This window comes from Cupressus sempervirens, chromosome 4 (assembly GCF_028749045.1).
Source record: "Cupressus sempervirens isolate cs-2001-9-10 chromosome 4, ASM2874904v1, whole genome shotgun sequence".
NCBI lineage: Eukaryota > Viridiplantae > Streptophyta > Pinopsida > Cupressales > Cupressaceae > Cupressus > Cupressus sempervirens.
The window spans coordinates 55,206,619-55,223,031 of record NC_143121.1 but is presented as its reverse complement, the minus strand read 5'-3'; the positions used below and the strand labels follow the sequence as shown (position 1 = coordinate 55,223,031).

The following is a 16,413-nucleotide window of genomic DNA, read 5'->3' as shown; positions in this document are numbered from 1 at the left end:
AAGGAGGAAATGTTGGCAACTGAATCTGGAATACTTCCTCCCACTGCTGTCTCTGAAAGGTAGAGGGTGCGAAGCGAAGCAGAGTGTTGAGGCAGAATGCTCGACATGTTCCCTCTCAGATCTTTGTTACCGGACAAGTCCAGCAGTTGCAGTCTTGGAAGACTCAGCAGGGCAGGAGGGATATTTGGTGGCAAATTTTTTAATAGTTTAAACAATTTTTATAAAATAATGGCGATTATAATTTTTGTTTTTAATAAAATTATTAATATTGATGGCAAATTGTGTTTTGAAATGTAATTATGTTAAATGTATTTTTTGAGAATTCAGACCATCTGATGATCCAAGATCAATGGCTGAGGTTTAATTTCGGCCAACATTTCTTGAAAGAACAAGAATTGTCGAGGTAGTCACCGGAATGTTGACACGTATCAAAATAAGTTGTACTTGTCTATGGAGTACAGTGCCACTCATAAATTAAAAAATTCACATAGAAAAATGGGAATTTGGCGAATGATGATCGTCGAAAGAGACACTCAATTAATTTCGTGGCGAATAAAAGTAAAAATCAAAGAGAAATATGGACGAACAACCCGACTACCAAATTGAAATTATGTAATAATAGTGACGAACGTTCCGACCACTATATGAGTATTTTATAAAATTTGGGCGGTCTGTTTTTTTAGCCAATTTCTATAGCCCAATCGAAATATATTAGCCAATTGGCGAATAATAGCCACGCAAAAAATCCCTGACTAGAAAGTTTTAAGTGGGTGAGATTGGCGAGGGTTGTAAGTGAAGGGGGAATTTCTCCAGACATGGTACAGTTGGACATTTGAAGACGGGTGAGAGAATACATGGTGGAGAGAGCGCTGTCCAAATCATCGCTGGCCACTTCCTCCATTTCCACGTCGTCCAGGATAAGCTCCCGTAAATTTCTCAAGTTTCTCCTCCACATCCGCATGTCCACCATACTCAGAGAATTGTAGCCAGAGAGATCCAGATAGAGCAAAGTAGACATGTTCCCCATGTCCGCGGGCATGTCTCCAGTAAACATAGCCCAGGATAAGTTCAAGTAGCGCAAACTCGTGAGTCTGCTCAATCCAGGAGGGATTTCAACTCCAGAGAAGTTATTGTAGCTGAGATCGAGGTGCTCCAAGTGTTCCAGATTGAACAATGGGGAAATAACATCCCCAGTTCCATTACGCAGAGAAGTACCCACATAAACCATATAATAATCATCCCATGAACCGTGGAGATCGAGGCGAATGACATGGTGCGTGAGAGGATGGCATTGGATACCATTCCATTCACAGCAGTTGAAGCCCTGCCATGACTTGAACACTTCATGTGACGGATCAAGGACAGATGCCTTGAACTGCAAAAGGGAATCTCTTTCTTGGCCTCCACAACAAGCGGCGCCACAGACGTGGAAGAGCACAACAACGGCTACAGCTTCCCGAAGCATTTTTGTCAGCCGCCACACGCACCGGTTGCTCCTTTTTAGTGTGTCTTTCAGTGGGTTGAATATATGGAGAATGACTTGAAGCCCTCTGCTATTCTCTGTATGAAGTTTGAAAGCAAGTGCGAAGGTGACCACAGAAACATTTTAGAATTCAAAACAGAATTCAATGAATTCCAACAACTTTACCTACTTTATTGTCATCTATTCAACAGCCTTCTACTACAACAAAAGTCATTGTCAACCACATAAATGCAAATTTTTGTCCGTCAATGTACCGGCTTATAGCTATAAATTCCTTTCCTATACAACGAACTAAAGAAGAGCATATAACAATATCATAAACAAATAAACACAAATTAAAAAGATGTTCTATATTCATCAATATATAAATATCTCTAAAATCATTAATAATTAACTGCTACATAAACGAATAAGGGACATTTGATATATACGATATACATTTAATTAGCGACATTTGATATATACGATATACTTTTAATTATTGCTAAGCATTACAGACAATTTCCAGGGGGCTACGCAATGTGTCGAGGATGATAAATTCCACGTTATTCCAAGTTCGTGAACTGACAAGTCCCCCGCACCACGCAAGAAAATTGAATTTCTGACGAGTCAGACGAGATAAGGTACACTTCTGTAAATTGACAGTCTGCACCCATTTGACAGGATACCTTCAAATCGACCGAAGGTGTCAAATAGAAAGTAACATGGAAGATTTGGTTTGATTTACATTTCAACGGCCCCAATAGCACGTCAGGATATTTTTTAATCGTAGCGGGAACAACAGGCAAGGTAGCTACAAGAAGGAAAATAATGGGAAACTTGACTTCATCATTATCATAGTTACTGAAGCCTGATGGACGGGATTATAAGCCCGTGGCTAAACGGTAGAAAATATGCCCCTGAAAATATGTGTCTGATATGACTGTTCCTGCAATTTATTAATTAATTTAAAAATCACATCAAGTGCATATTTTACGCTAGATAAACATCGTCGGATTATAAGGTCCATCGTGTCTTTATAAGGGTAGGGGCCCACAGGCCTGAAACTTGATGACACTAGGTACTTGGATGTGTTTCAATAGTTGTGATAAAAGTTATTCTCTTAATACTTATTGACTTAATGTCCAATTTTTTTTTGACAACATTGTATTAATATTTGTGATGCTAACTATCCAAAATTGAATAAAATGTACTTGAGTTATAAAAAATAACCAATGATGTGATGCCACATCAGTTGTTCAACTATGGGTACCTTTTATGCACGAGCATTGGTCTCATTTTTTTTTGGGTTGTTTTAGACAACTTGGCAAAAGACATGCTGATGTGGCATCATAATGGGTGACGTAGACTTGAAAACTTAGTTATAAGTGTAATCACCTAAAAATAGTCATCTAGACTATTAGCCCCCTTTTCAACATTTTGGCTAAATTAATTTAATCATTTACCTAGAGCAAATTGCTAATAATCAATTTATTTGATTATAACCTATAGTTTGACTATGCTATCCTAAGTTCATTATTTGATTAAAAGAACATTTCCCCTTTTAATTAAATAAAAAACCCCATTCTTCTAACCCACTTAAAGTGCACACATAAAGTCCTTTTTCTATTTTGCAATTAAAAGAAAAAGCTTTGTGACTTTTCTCTTATATGACAAGTCAACTTATATTCTATTGGTTGACTTGTGTGTGCACATGGATCACTCCTCTTCTCAAATTCCACCGTTGATCATCCACCATCTTCATCTTGATCTCTACCGTCCGTACGACTTTAAAAGGGAGAGAGCTTTCTCCCTCAAAGGATCCATCCTCATTTTGAATATTGTTATGCTGCAGGTTTTCTAACAAGTTTCTTTGGAGCTTTGTGGAGAACTTCTATTTCTTGTCTACATTCTCTCATACCATAGCATTTTAGCTTAGATTCATGTTGCATGTTAATTTAGCTTCTATTTTGCAATAATCTCTCACATAGCTTAATATTTGGATTGCAACACTCTCATACATGCTTAGAATAGCTACACTTTTCATATTCATTCTAGTTTAATCTTTAGTTGCATTGCATTCTTGAAGAACTCTTTGGGACATTTGCATTCTTGCATCTTGTCTTTGGAACCTCCCATTACATGGTTTACTAGCAAGAAGAGTATCTCTAAGGATCATCTGAGAGCCTTCTTATTCTTGAAATATCCTCTCTTGCACTCCATGGATAGGGAGTTCTAAGCCAGCATCCAAGCATTCCAAACTCATGGAATCGTTTGGATAGAAGGGTTTAGAGTGGGACACTTTCGAGTGTACATTTTTTGCCCCCACCGTGGGGCTTGAATCAAGTTTCTAGCTCTATTTGCTTTTATTTATTATCTCTAATTTTTTATAATAATATATTGGATCTAATCAAGTACTTTTGTAGAATTATCACTTTGGTTTTAAGGCCAACCCATAAGTAGATTGGTTTGAAGGCCAAAAATCTAGTTGGTTTAAAGATTTGATCATATCTTTTAAACCGCTTGGAGTTTGGTTTTGAATTTTTTTTTACAAGTTGGCTATGTGTCCAAAATGTCTCAGTCTGATTTTCAGAGAATTTTGATGTTATTTACGGGAGCTATGATTTTTTATTTTTTTCATAAAATGTCATTTTTTTATCGCAAATCAATGCATTTTTTGAAATTACTTACATTTTCAGAAAGTTTTTTGAATTATAAGAGGGGTGCTTTCTTTGTGTTTTGACTTTTGAGATCATATTAGGGATCAAAAACTTGATTTGATAAATCTAGTCCGTTTTAACAAAGTGGGTCCCTAGGGCACAAATGAAGAGGATTTTTTGAATTTCTTACATTTTGGAAAGTTCTCTGATTTATATCAAGGGTCTCTTCTTTTCATTTTTGTTTTTGGATCCGAAATCATAGCAAAAAAATTTAATTATGTTGACTAGGTTAAAAGCAAAGAGTAAAAAATGAGAGCATTTGTGATTAGTTTGCCCTTTCTTTGCATACACTTGATTGAAAGATAACTTGGATATTTGAGGCAACTAACCACTTTTTATTTTAGTTTTTTATGTTATTTCACACTAACTTGTGGTGCTAAAAAGTTGTGATTACAAGTTGCCATCCTTGTGAAAAAAATTGAAACATTGCATAAAAAGAATGCATGTCAAAGCTTCAAATGCACAAGGGCTACTAACGTTGTTTGCAGGGCTACCCAACACATAAAAACCTAATTTTTTTTGTTCTTTACTTTTACATGTGTGGCATATACTAGTTTTTTATTTTTAGGCACATTAAAACTTACAATTAGGATCTTTTTGTGATAGGAGAGTATGCTCTTCACCCTTGTGGTGAATCAAAAATCTTGACTTACCATTTGGTTTCAAGAGTAAGAGGCAACTGAATCTTCTTGGCGTGTTTGGGAGAAAATGATTGGAATAGGAGAGTATGCTCTTCACCCTTGTGGTGAATCAGAAATTTTGACTTCCAAAAGTTGATCCACTCTTTGTGTAGTTTAGAATCCTTTAAAGGGCCTACTCTCGGACAACCTGAGAGGAACGACTCAAGTGGGGACAAGCAGATTACCTGGCTCTCCCAACCCACTATAAACTCAAAGCTATTAAGGACACAAAACCTTGATAGGCATAGTATTTTTTTTCGCCTAGTGTGATCGCTTATGGGATTTTGACCATAGGGAGATCATTAGGCAAGAATGCTTAAGGTACTCTTGTGGTTGCGAGATCGGTTACTCATCGCAAGGTGAGGTGTCCCGTAATTGGGAGCAAGAGGAACACTATGAACGGATGCCCTATCTAAACACCCTAAGTTAGTAACTACTTTTTTTAGCCGCTCAACTTCTTGGTGCAAGGATCGATCCTAGTGGACTACGTGGATCACCCCAAGATTTTACACTCACCATATGTGTTCCCTTAGTTGTGCTTATGGCACTTCTATGAAAAAGCCAATATCTCTTGTGGGAAACCACTTGGTGTGAGGCAAAGGAGCATCAAGTGTGGGCCAAGTTGTTGAGTAATAAACCATGACATTTAGGTAGATATTGCTTGATGTGTTCTTGAATGTGCTAGACCTGTGGAAATCTTTGGAACATACACATGATGATAGTTATACGGCTTTCTTTTAAGACCTCACATATGCTTGTATCATGCAAGGTTTCTTTGTCCCTTGCTTGATTGTTTGAAGACTACTCCATGTGTCACTATCTTGCTTGGAAAGAAATTGCTTTTGAACATCAAACTTGCTATTCTATCAACTATTGTCAAATTTTGTCAACCAAGTCAAAACATCAAATGCAAACATTTTCTTGTGTTTCTTGCTAAGGGGAGTCTCATCATTTGATTTTTATTTTTTATGTCTCTAGTTCTTGAACATGCTTAAAGTGACTCTTTGGTCTTGGTGCTCTTGGTCTTTCTATCTTCATGGTCTATGTCCACTTGCTAGTTATATTTTTGTTGAAATGGTTGCCTTGATTTATTGACTACACTCTTGGGTTGGAGTGTTGTTCACTTTGCACCCTGCTTGCTCTATCTATTTGGCTATTTGGGCATCTTGCCTAGCTATTGACTTGAGTCATTCATGTCATAAGTTTCTTGGACATATTGTTTGACAAGTCACTTTAATCTCTCTCTACTAGCTTGGCAACTGAACACTCTACCTCCTATAGTTTCAACATCAAGTTATCTTCTAGGCTCTTTTATGCTTGGCTTTGCATCTAAAACTATGGGATCTAAACCTTGTGCTACCAAACTTCAACACAATCTATATGATCATGATATCCTCCATGTCACTAAAGAGTTTCAAGATCTATAAGTGCAATACAAAGAACTAGAAGAGACAAATGATCTTTCTTACCTTCATCTCTCTAAGCGCATGACAAAAATGAAGTCTAAACTTGAGAAAATGTTAGAGGAGAAGATTGAATCATTACATAAATCTTCCTTAAGGTCTTTACATGCATGTGAGTCACCTTCTTTGAGGTCATCCTCTTCTTCTAGGTCTACATGATCTACTTCAAGACATCAAATGTCTTCATCTTCTAGATCTAAAGACCTCTTTAGAGAACAAGCAGGTGATACCTCCTTTGAGCCTATACTAAAATTTCATGATGGACCTATCTTTGACCAAGATAATGATGAAGACATGGATGTATACCATTCACTTGAGAAACAACAGAAGGACTCTAGACATACTTCTAACAAAACTTTTTCTCCCTTGGAAGATCCTTATGATGACACTTTGTTAAAAATTCTTGGCAATAAGATCATCATGTTACCTAAGTCTAGCTCATATGGAAACCCATTCTTGGATATCTATTGTGATTATCATCGACATAATGAGCATAGTACTTCAGATTGCATTGAGCTAAAACATAAAATCCAAGATCTTATTGATAATGAAATTATTGATACCTCTAATGATTCATGTGATGAGGATACTTTTCTTGAGAAAGAGCATATTAATGAACCTATGTCTAGTGATGGTTTCCTTGATACCTCCACTTCTTCCAACACTCATGCATCTCCCAACACTTCAAAGCTTTCCAACATGCCTTTATCAAATAAAGAACCTAATGCTTTCCACATTGACTACATGTATCCTCAAGGGCTACCTTTAAAAGAAACTCAAGCTAACCTTCACTTGGCTACAAACCTTTTCCATGCTACTAATCCTAAACATCCTCAACCTTCATGAACTACTATGCCTAATCCAAGCACTACTCCATTCACTCTTCATTCTCCCTTGTCCTTAGAAGTGGCTCCATGTCAAGAGGACTCTCAAAAAGAAAAAGCTATAAATGTCAAGAAAGATCAAGATCAAGTACCCTTTCATCTCCTTCAAAATTTCACCCCTCCATATCCTATTTCTTGTTGACCCCCCAAGTATGATGAAGATACCACTTCCATTATCTCCCTGGAGCTTACTGAAAATTATGAGAAAAGTTCTCTTCATATGCTATCCAAAGCTACTTGTCAAGATCAAAGCATCCCCTCATGTTCTACTTCTCCACATCCAATTCAAAATTGTGCTCAAGCTTCAAGTGCTTCTATTAAAAATGTTGTTCCTATTAAAAGTACTTATGAGTCTATTGATGGCTTTGACCATGTTGCTCATTCTAAAGATGTTGATATCCCTTCCCACTATCCCTTTGCATCTTCTAAATCTATCCTTGGTCGTTATCCATCTAAGCTAAAGCATTTAAACCTTCCATCCATATTGGGGCCTTATGTTCCTCCATCTCCTACATTCATTCATAGCTCATTCCCTAGCTCTCCTATAATACCTCAAGATCAACAAAGACACTCATCCTTGATGACTTTTCACCCATCTATACATCTAAACCAGTCATATCATCCTTATTCATCCACAAATCCCAAGTCCTTTGGAAGTGAGAATAAACATAAGAATCCATTGAAAAAGAAAGATCACTATGTCCCATCTAATCAACATGTGAATGCTAAGAAGGAGAATGCACAAAAGAAATCGCAAAGGTCCACTACTCAAAGAGCTAAACCAAAGAAAATATGGGTTCCTAAATCCATCATTATACAAATGCACTCTCAAGCACCCAAAGAACGAGGAAAATCTAAAGCTATGTGGATTCCCAAGTCTCTTTTAGAAGACTTGAATATTGAAAATACTTCAAAGTTGACATTCAAGCTTCCAAAGGCTTCCATTCCATCTTCTTCCAAATTTTTTTAAAAAATTATTACAAAGCCTTCCACTCCACTTTTTTCCAAATCTCTTCTACCACCTCATACATCTAATCCTCAAGCTACTTCATCCATGATTCCTCCATCATTCCAATACCCTTCAAGGTGTGTTTCAATGTTAATCTTGTACAATATTTCAACTACTCTCATGAAATCCTCTAAAGCTTACACTAACTTTCTATACATGAACTATTATCCTCCATATACTCCTCCTACTACCATTTCTCTTTCATCAGCCTATCAACATCTTTGAGCATACCTTTCTATGGTCTTGGCTTCTCATGAATTATCTTTTCTATAGGAGCATTATCTACATTCAAACAGCTTCAACTCTTTCTAAAAATTCAAAAAAAAAGAAGGAAAAATAGAAAAAATGAAAAAAATGAAAATGTGCCTTAGTGAAAACCACTTCTTGTGGCACCTTGGTAGCAAAAGTAAAGAGAAATAAATTTATCCCATGGTGAAAACTACTTCTTGTGGCACCTTAGATAAGTACCATGATGAAAACCTGGCAAACAGACATCATGCGTAATTCTTCCATCATCCATCTATCCCCTCTTCTCTCTTTGATCTTGACAATGTTGAGCTATCTTTGTATATTGGCTATCTTATCCACCAGATTTTCTATTGTGCTCTCCCATTCACTCATAGCCTCTATCTTGAGCTTTATTCTTATTGCTCTATCCCATTGCTATACTATATAGTTGACCCCTTGGTCTTGATCATAATAAATGAAACATGGTTCTCATAGGTCTCTCGACATGGCTGCTCTTTTGGACTACACACTTCATGCTATCTCACTTGTTGGCTTCATTTCTTATCCTACATGCTATCTTTCTCATTACTTCCATTGCTTATCCAAAATATGCTTCATATGACTATTTCACCTCTTTCCCTAGCTTGGGTACTCTTGAGGAGTCAATCCTTGAGGATCACTTTCACTTGCTTCATACTCTTTTTTCATCCATCTTTGCTTATCCACTGGCTCGTTGCTCCATCATATCCTATACCTTGCTAGACATTGGGAGAAAATGATGTGATCTTGCTTGAGAACTAGTGATATCTAAAACTTTCTAAAAAATTCCAAAAAAAATCATATATGATCTTGAAAAAAATCCTAAAAATCAAAAAATCAACTGAAAAAATGATCATCTTAGTGAAAACCTAGCAATAGGCACTTTGATGTATCACCAAAAAAAATATTCAAAAATTCAAAAATAATTTTTTTTTTGAAAAAAGTCTTGAAAAAATCTATCAAGTGGTAAAAACCTGGAAACAGGCGCTACTTGAAACCCTTGCACCTATGTCTATCAGTCTCAACCATCCACTTCACTACACATTTCCTAGCTTGGAATTGTTTCTTGTCCTCGTCGCGGGGGCATATCTGCTTAGCCTTTTGAGGTATTCTTGTGCATTAGGGTTTCTTTGACAACTCACAAAACAGTGTTTCTCAACACTTCCCCCACCTTGACATCTAGTGTTTTTCAACACTTTTCAGATAGTTTACCTACGGTCTCCGATGTCACGATATTTCTCACTATCAGAATCAAGTCTTGAAGAAATGGCCAAGTGACTTACACACATGCACTTTAACACTTAAATGACTGAGCTATGCTGACCTTTATCTACTTTTTGTGCTGTCTATGATGATTTCTTTGCCATGTGTTCCCTCCCTAATAGTCTTTCAACGATGTCATTGACTAGAAGACTGGGGGCATGGGACATATTTTCTTGATTTCTGCTTGTGGGTATACTTTGTTTATCTATAGTGTTGTAAGCATTTATGCTTGACCTATTCAACATTTTGACTTACAAATGTATCATCCTTGACTATTTCGCAAGACCACACTTGGGGTTTATCGTGGCACTTATGCCTTGATATAGGTGTAATCTTGCTAAATTAAACTTACAGAATCTAATCACGTAGTTATCTTGACTTACATGTCTCTGATGCTTAGATTGGATTTTCACATACCTATCTGATATCGATCATATTCATATCTTCATAGTTATACTAGTGATGGTTGTATGATCTCATCATGTCCCTAATAAATGCTCAATGATGAAATTAAGAGTCTAAATGCTCTACACTTCTTGTTGGTAAACCACTTTTCATATTAGCTTGCATTTTAGGTTCATTTTCTAGCTTAGTCTTGCATTCTTGCATATGAGGAGAGCTCTCTCTTCATCATTTTGTGGACATATCAGCTAACTCCTTTCATATATTTCTTTATTTTCTTCTTGTTCATGTCTTTTCACCTTCTTAATCTTTCACTTCATCTCTTTTCTATCTTATCATCACATTATATAAAGTTTTGACCTCTTAAATAATTTCAACATCTTAGATTCATTTTTGGGATCGAAATCCAAATTTGAGTTCATCTTGATGGTCAAAATTGTCTTTTAAAATTCTACTTTCTTCTGAGCAGTTAGCTGACCTTTTGAGGTCTAATATCAGAATCATCATTGAGGCATCTTCATTTCTTCATGTCTTCATCATTTCCATACTTCATATCTACTTCAATTCACTGTTTCATGTCTAAAATCACGTTTCTACTCGTTTTGACCTAATTTTTATGTTATATCCTTCAAGGTCAACTCTAGTCAAACTAGGGCATTTTATTAGTTTTTTTATAGTCATTCTTGGGTTCTAATCATCTATCTGTCATCTTGGACATTTCTATATTCTAATTTTATCATGTCTAGCCAATTTTTGCATCCCCTTACCTCATTTCAATTTCGATCCCGAGGGGGCAGAAATACTCTATCACTGATTGCTACAACTATCTATTTCTTAGGAGCATTTGTTTGATCTTCTTACTTGTTCTCGATCTATCTACTTTGTTAAGTGTTAGCATTCTTCTTGAATTCTGACATCATCTTTTCCTAGTGTTCAGTACTACCACTATCAGGTTGTACATTTAGGACTTGCTATCTTTTTCTACATTTCGTTCTTCAAAATCAGATATCTATATCTATCACCGCCTAATTGGCTTTCTATTTTCTTTGACATAATGTGTTCCAAAATCGATCATACATTAGTCAAAGAGGGGCAAATGTAATCACCTAAAAATGGTCATCTAGACTATTAGCCCCCTTTTCAACATTTTGGCTAAATTAATTTAATTATTTACCTAGAGCAAATTGCTAATAATCAATTTATTTGATTATAACCTATAGTTTGACTATGCTATCCTAAGTTCATTATTTGATTAAAAGAACATGTCCCCTTTTAATTAAATAAAAGACCCCATTCTTCTAACCCACTTAAAGTGCACACATAAAGTCCTTTTTCTATTTTGCAATTAAAAGAAAAGGCTTTGTGACTTTTGTCTTATATGACAAGTCAACTTATATTCTATTGGTTGACTTCTGTGTGCGCATGGATCACTCCTCTTTTCAAATTCTACCGTTGATCATCCACCATCTTCATCTTGATCTCTACTGTCCGTATGACTTTAAAAGGGAGAGAGCTTTCACCCTCAAAGGATCCATCCTCATTTTGAATATTGTTATGCTGTAGGTTTTCTAACAGATTTCTTTGGAGCTTTGTGGAGAACTTCTATTTCTTGTCTACATTCTCTCATACCATAGCATTTTAGCTTAGATTCATGTTGCATGTTAGTTTAGATTCTATTTTACAATAATCTATCTCACATAGCTTAATATTTGGATTTTAAGACTCTCATCCATGCTTAGAATAGCTGCACTTTTCATATTCATTCTAGTTTAATCTTTAGTTGCATTGCATTCTTGAGGAACTCCTTGGGACATTTGCATTCTTTCATCTTGTCTTTGGAACCTCCCATTGCATGGTTTACTAGCAAGAAGAGTATCTCTAAGGCTCATCTAAGAGCCTTCTTATTCTTGAAATATACTTTCTTGCACTTCATGGATATGGAGCTCTAAGCCAGCATCCAAGCATTCCAAACTCATGGAATCGTTTGGATAGAAGGGTTTAGAGTGGGACACTTTAGAGTGTACAATAAGTAGATGACTCACCAAGTAACTTATTGTAAAAAATTGGGAGCGATTTGAAATTTTTATGTAGGGTTTTGATAAGCACAAAGTTAGGGTGTTCAAATACTAGATCCTCTCCCCTATAAGGTCAACAATCTCACATTCTTTACAATTTATTATAGATGCTATAATATTTTCCAATTTATTATAGATATATAAATATATATTATTTTATTTTATAATATTTATATATATTTTAGAATAATCTAAAGTAATAAGGTACAAAGGTTATAAATTTTAAAAATATTTGGATATGAATTTAATTTTTTAATATTTTTTACATTTGATTCTTATTACTAATCAAATTGATAAAAATATTCAAATGTAAAATAAAAACATTAACGATTAGTTTATAATAAAAAAATCATATTGCAAGAAGGGTGGCAATCACATTCTAGGCCTAGGGCACACTAGTATTGTAGTTTATCTAAAAAAATATATCTTATGTGTTATCATGTCTAATACTTTAAATGAAAACAATATATTTAAGGATTTGATATTGTTGGATGGATCACAAATAAATATTTGAAAGAAAAAACTCTACATTCGGCTTGGAACCCACTTAAAGACAATACTTTAGGACAAGGTCAACCTAGCCAACCTAGTTCTCATACTATTTTTTAAAGCATGTTTGGGTTTAGGGGAGAGTGATAAGTGGTGGAGAGAGAAAATGAAACATAAGAGAACTAAATATAAAAGACATTTTGACCTAAAATCACCAAAATGGGTTCTAATAAGTCTGAAAGCCTCCACTAATGGCTATGAACTTTGTAGAATGATACACAATGATGTGAAAATTAAGAAGGACAATGGATCCATTTGGCAATTGCCTCTTGATGCAGTCCATCCTAGGGTAGTTGGAAATCTTGCATGGTGAAGTGGTTGGACCTTGGAATTGGAGAACTTGGTCATAGAAGGGTTGGTACTTGATAATTATTGGGCAGTTCTTGGGTGCAATGTTGGTCGAGGAGCTCGGTCATAGGAGGACTAGTACTCAAAAATTATTGGGTAGTTCTTGGGTGTAGTGTTGGCTGAGGAGTTCGGTCATTGAAGTATTTCTTGACATCTACATTGTTGCTTGGCTTGTACAATATTGCTTGACACTCAAAAGAGCTCGACGATGGTTGGCTAGTGATTGTTGACGCTTGACAGTTTGGGCTTATTGAACAAAGTTATTACAGATTTGATCAATCAACTTGGTGCATTTAATGCATGTGAGTGTGATCATGAAATTGAGTGATTGTGGGAGTTTGTGTGGACCTATTTGGCCCATGCATTTTTGTCCTTTGTACATTTAATGGGTGTTGTAAGCCTTCTAAGGCATTTGGTATTTAATATCTATTACACGTTGACTTGTGGCTTAAATATGTATTTAATATAAGGGTTTATTTATTTTTTAACTTGCTAGGATTACTTTTGGCTTAGTTGGGTATAAGTAGAGGGTCTTGTGGAGTCTTGAATCATAATTCATCCAGTAAGGAGAAGATGGAGTAGCTAAGAAGGAGCGAACCTAGCAAAGCTAGTACTTATGGCTTGGGGAACAAGGAGATTTCTTGGTGGCTTGCGAGCACAAGTTTAGATCTCACTAGAGGTTTATACCAGAGTGTTGTCATGCTACAAATCTGGATTAGCTAGGGTTTGTGTTGGATCTTGAGGGATCTTGCAAAACTACTACTTGCTTTGTATTTGGTCATAACTGGGAAGGTCTTACAGCTCGACACATTGCATGTAATCAATTATTTTATGAATAAAGAGTTGAGTTTGGTGTCAAATCTTGTATCTAGTGTTGTATTTCTATTGCGTCATTGAATTATTGGGGATCGGTCCATCTCCTTCGGGGATTTTGCTACCTTGTACTATGTTAGGTGGTCTTAGAGGTCACATTTTTCCTGAGCATGTGGATAGATCATTGAAGGTGAGGCAAATTGCACTAGGATTGTGGTTGGATATTATTAGAGCAAAGGTTTGATCTAGTTATGGATTTGTTGTAGAGGGTTTGTGAAGATCGTGGAAGATGCCTCCAAGAAGATTGGACCCTAGGGCAATTGAAGATCTCTATAATGATGTGGAAGTAAGGGTTTTAGAGAAGGTTAGATCATATTTCAGATCTAAGATCATGGAGTCGATGAAGAATGCTTGATCATAAGGGAAATAGCTCATGTACCTCAGCATGTGGGTACTAAAGATGGTTGCAAGGAACTCATTCAAGAGTTAGAGGTTGCTATATCAAGTGGTGAAAATAAAATAGATTGTGTGGAGAGATCTATGGAAGACAGAGTTGGTCGGTCAGATAGATCTTACACTTAGTTGAAGCTAAAGCACAAAATGGATGTTTCTAATTTCTTAGGTACTTTGAATCCTGAATACTCGATTGATTGGATTGGTGAATTGGAAGACTACTTTGAGTTAGAGGATTATGTAGATCCGCTCAAAGTGAGGTTGGCACAAACTAAGATGAAAGGGCATGTTGATCTTTGGTGAAAATAATTACGAAGAGATAGAAAAGAAGAAGGTAAACAAAGATCACTAGATGAAGATTGATGGTTACAAAATTGAAGGCTAAGTTCATTGGCGTTGATTATGAACTTGAGTTGTTTAAAAGACTACAAAAATTTAAGATAGAAAGATATGTTTGTGAAGGATTATACTGAGGAGTTCTGCAAGTTGACCATTTGATCTAGACATAGAGAACTTTCTAAGGAGAAGGTGGATTGGTACAATAATGATCTAAGATTCAATATTTAGGATGAGATTGGTATATTAATTATTGCTTCAGTTGAAGATGCTTATCAGTATACTTTGAGGGTAGAAGATAAGTTGAAGAGAAGACATCAAGGTAATTCTTGTGGGAAGGAGAAGCGAGATCACTTGGAAAAGGATAAACCAAGTGTAGAAGATGAGCCAAAACTTGTTGAGCCGAGAAAGAGGATGGGTAAGGTTGCCTTTAAAGGTAATTGTTTTTTTTTAGGTGAGCAGGACATAGAGCTTTATGAATTCTCCTAGAAAGCTGGTGATAGAAGAGTTATTGTTGTGAATGAGGTTGATGATCGTGTCAATGAACTTGAGCATGAAGGGGGGGATTTTTTTGCTCAGTGAGTACTGTTTGGTAAGAGGGTACTTGAACCTTGTCAAAGGATTAGTTTTCTCAAGACTCATTCTAAGTCTGTAGGGAAAATATGCAATGTAATTGTGGATGGTGGTAGTAATGATAACCTTTTTGCCGAGGAAATGGTTTAGAAAATTGGTTCAAAGAGAGTGAGACACTCCTTTCCTAATAGGATTGGTTAGTTACAAGATGAAGATGCTTTGGAAGTGAGGGAGCAATGTCTTGTTGATTTTCAGATTGGGCAGTATAAAGATCATGTGTTGTGTGATATTGTGGACATGAGTAGTTGTCACATATTGCTTGGTAGACCTTGGTAATATGATTGCAGGACTATGCATGATTGTGTCAAGAACATGATTATTTTTGGGAAAGGTGGCATGGAGCATTCCTTGATTCCTTTGTAGAATGAAGAACTCAGTAGGAGGAACCTGAGTATTAGTGGCCAAGTTGAGTTGAAGGATTCTAAGAGGGTTAGAGATAATAGAGGAAAAACCTAAGGAACACCAAAGAAAGATGTGACAAAGAAAAATAGGAACAAAGGAAAGAGTGTACAAGCTAATAACTTGGAGGATATGTGGGTGAAGAGCCACTTTGAGATTTATGTGTTGAATCCTAGAAGATTTTCTTCCAGCTACTAAGAACATCTTTTCACACTTGGGGTGTCTGATGTAGGAGCATGCTAGGGTAGTTGGAAATCTTGCATGGTGAAGTGGTTGGACCTTCGAATTGGAGAAATTGGTCATAGAAGGATTGGTTTTTGATCATAATTGGGTATTTCTTAGGCATAGTGTTGGTCAAGGAGCTCAGTCACTAAAGGAGATTGATCATTGAAGGCTTTCTTGACATCTACACTATTGCTTAGCTTATATGGTATTGTGCAACACTCAAAGGAGCTCGACAGTGCTTGACTGGTGGTTGCTGATGTTGAACACTTTGGTTTTGTCAAACAAAGTTCTTACAAATTTGATCAATTAACTTGGTGTATTTAATGCCCGTGGAGTGTGATTGTGATGTGGAGAAATTGTGGGAGTTTGTGTGGGCCTATTTGGGTCATGCTTATTTGTCCTGTATGCATTTAATGGGTGTTGTTATAGTTC

At 36.1% G+C, this 16,413-nt stretch overlaps 1 pseudogene; it reads right to left on the bottom strand.

The window, feature by feature from the left end:
• The window catches only part of LOC149559911 (uncharacterized), a 132,843-nt pseudogene that overhangs the window by 2,157 nt on the left and 114,273 nt on the right, over positions 1-16,413 (bottom strand).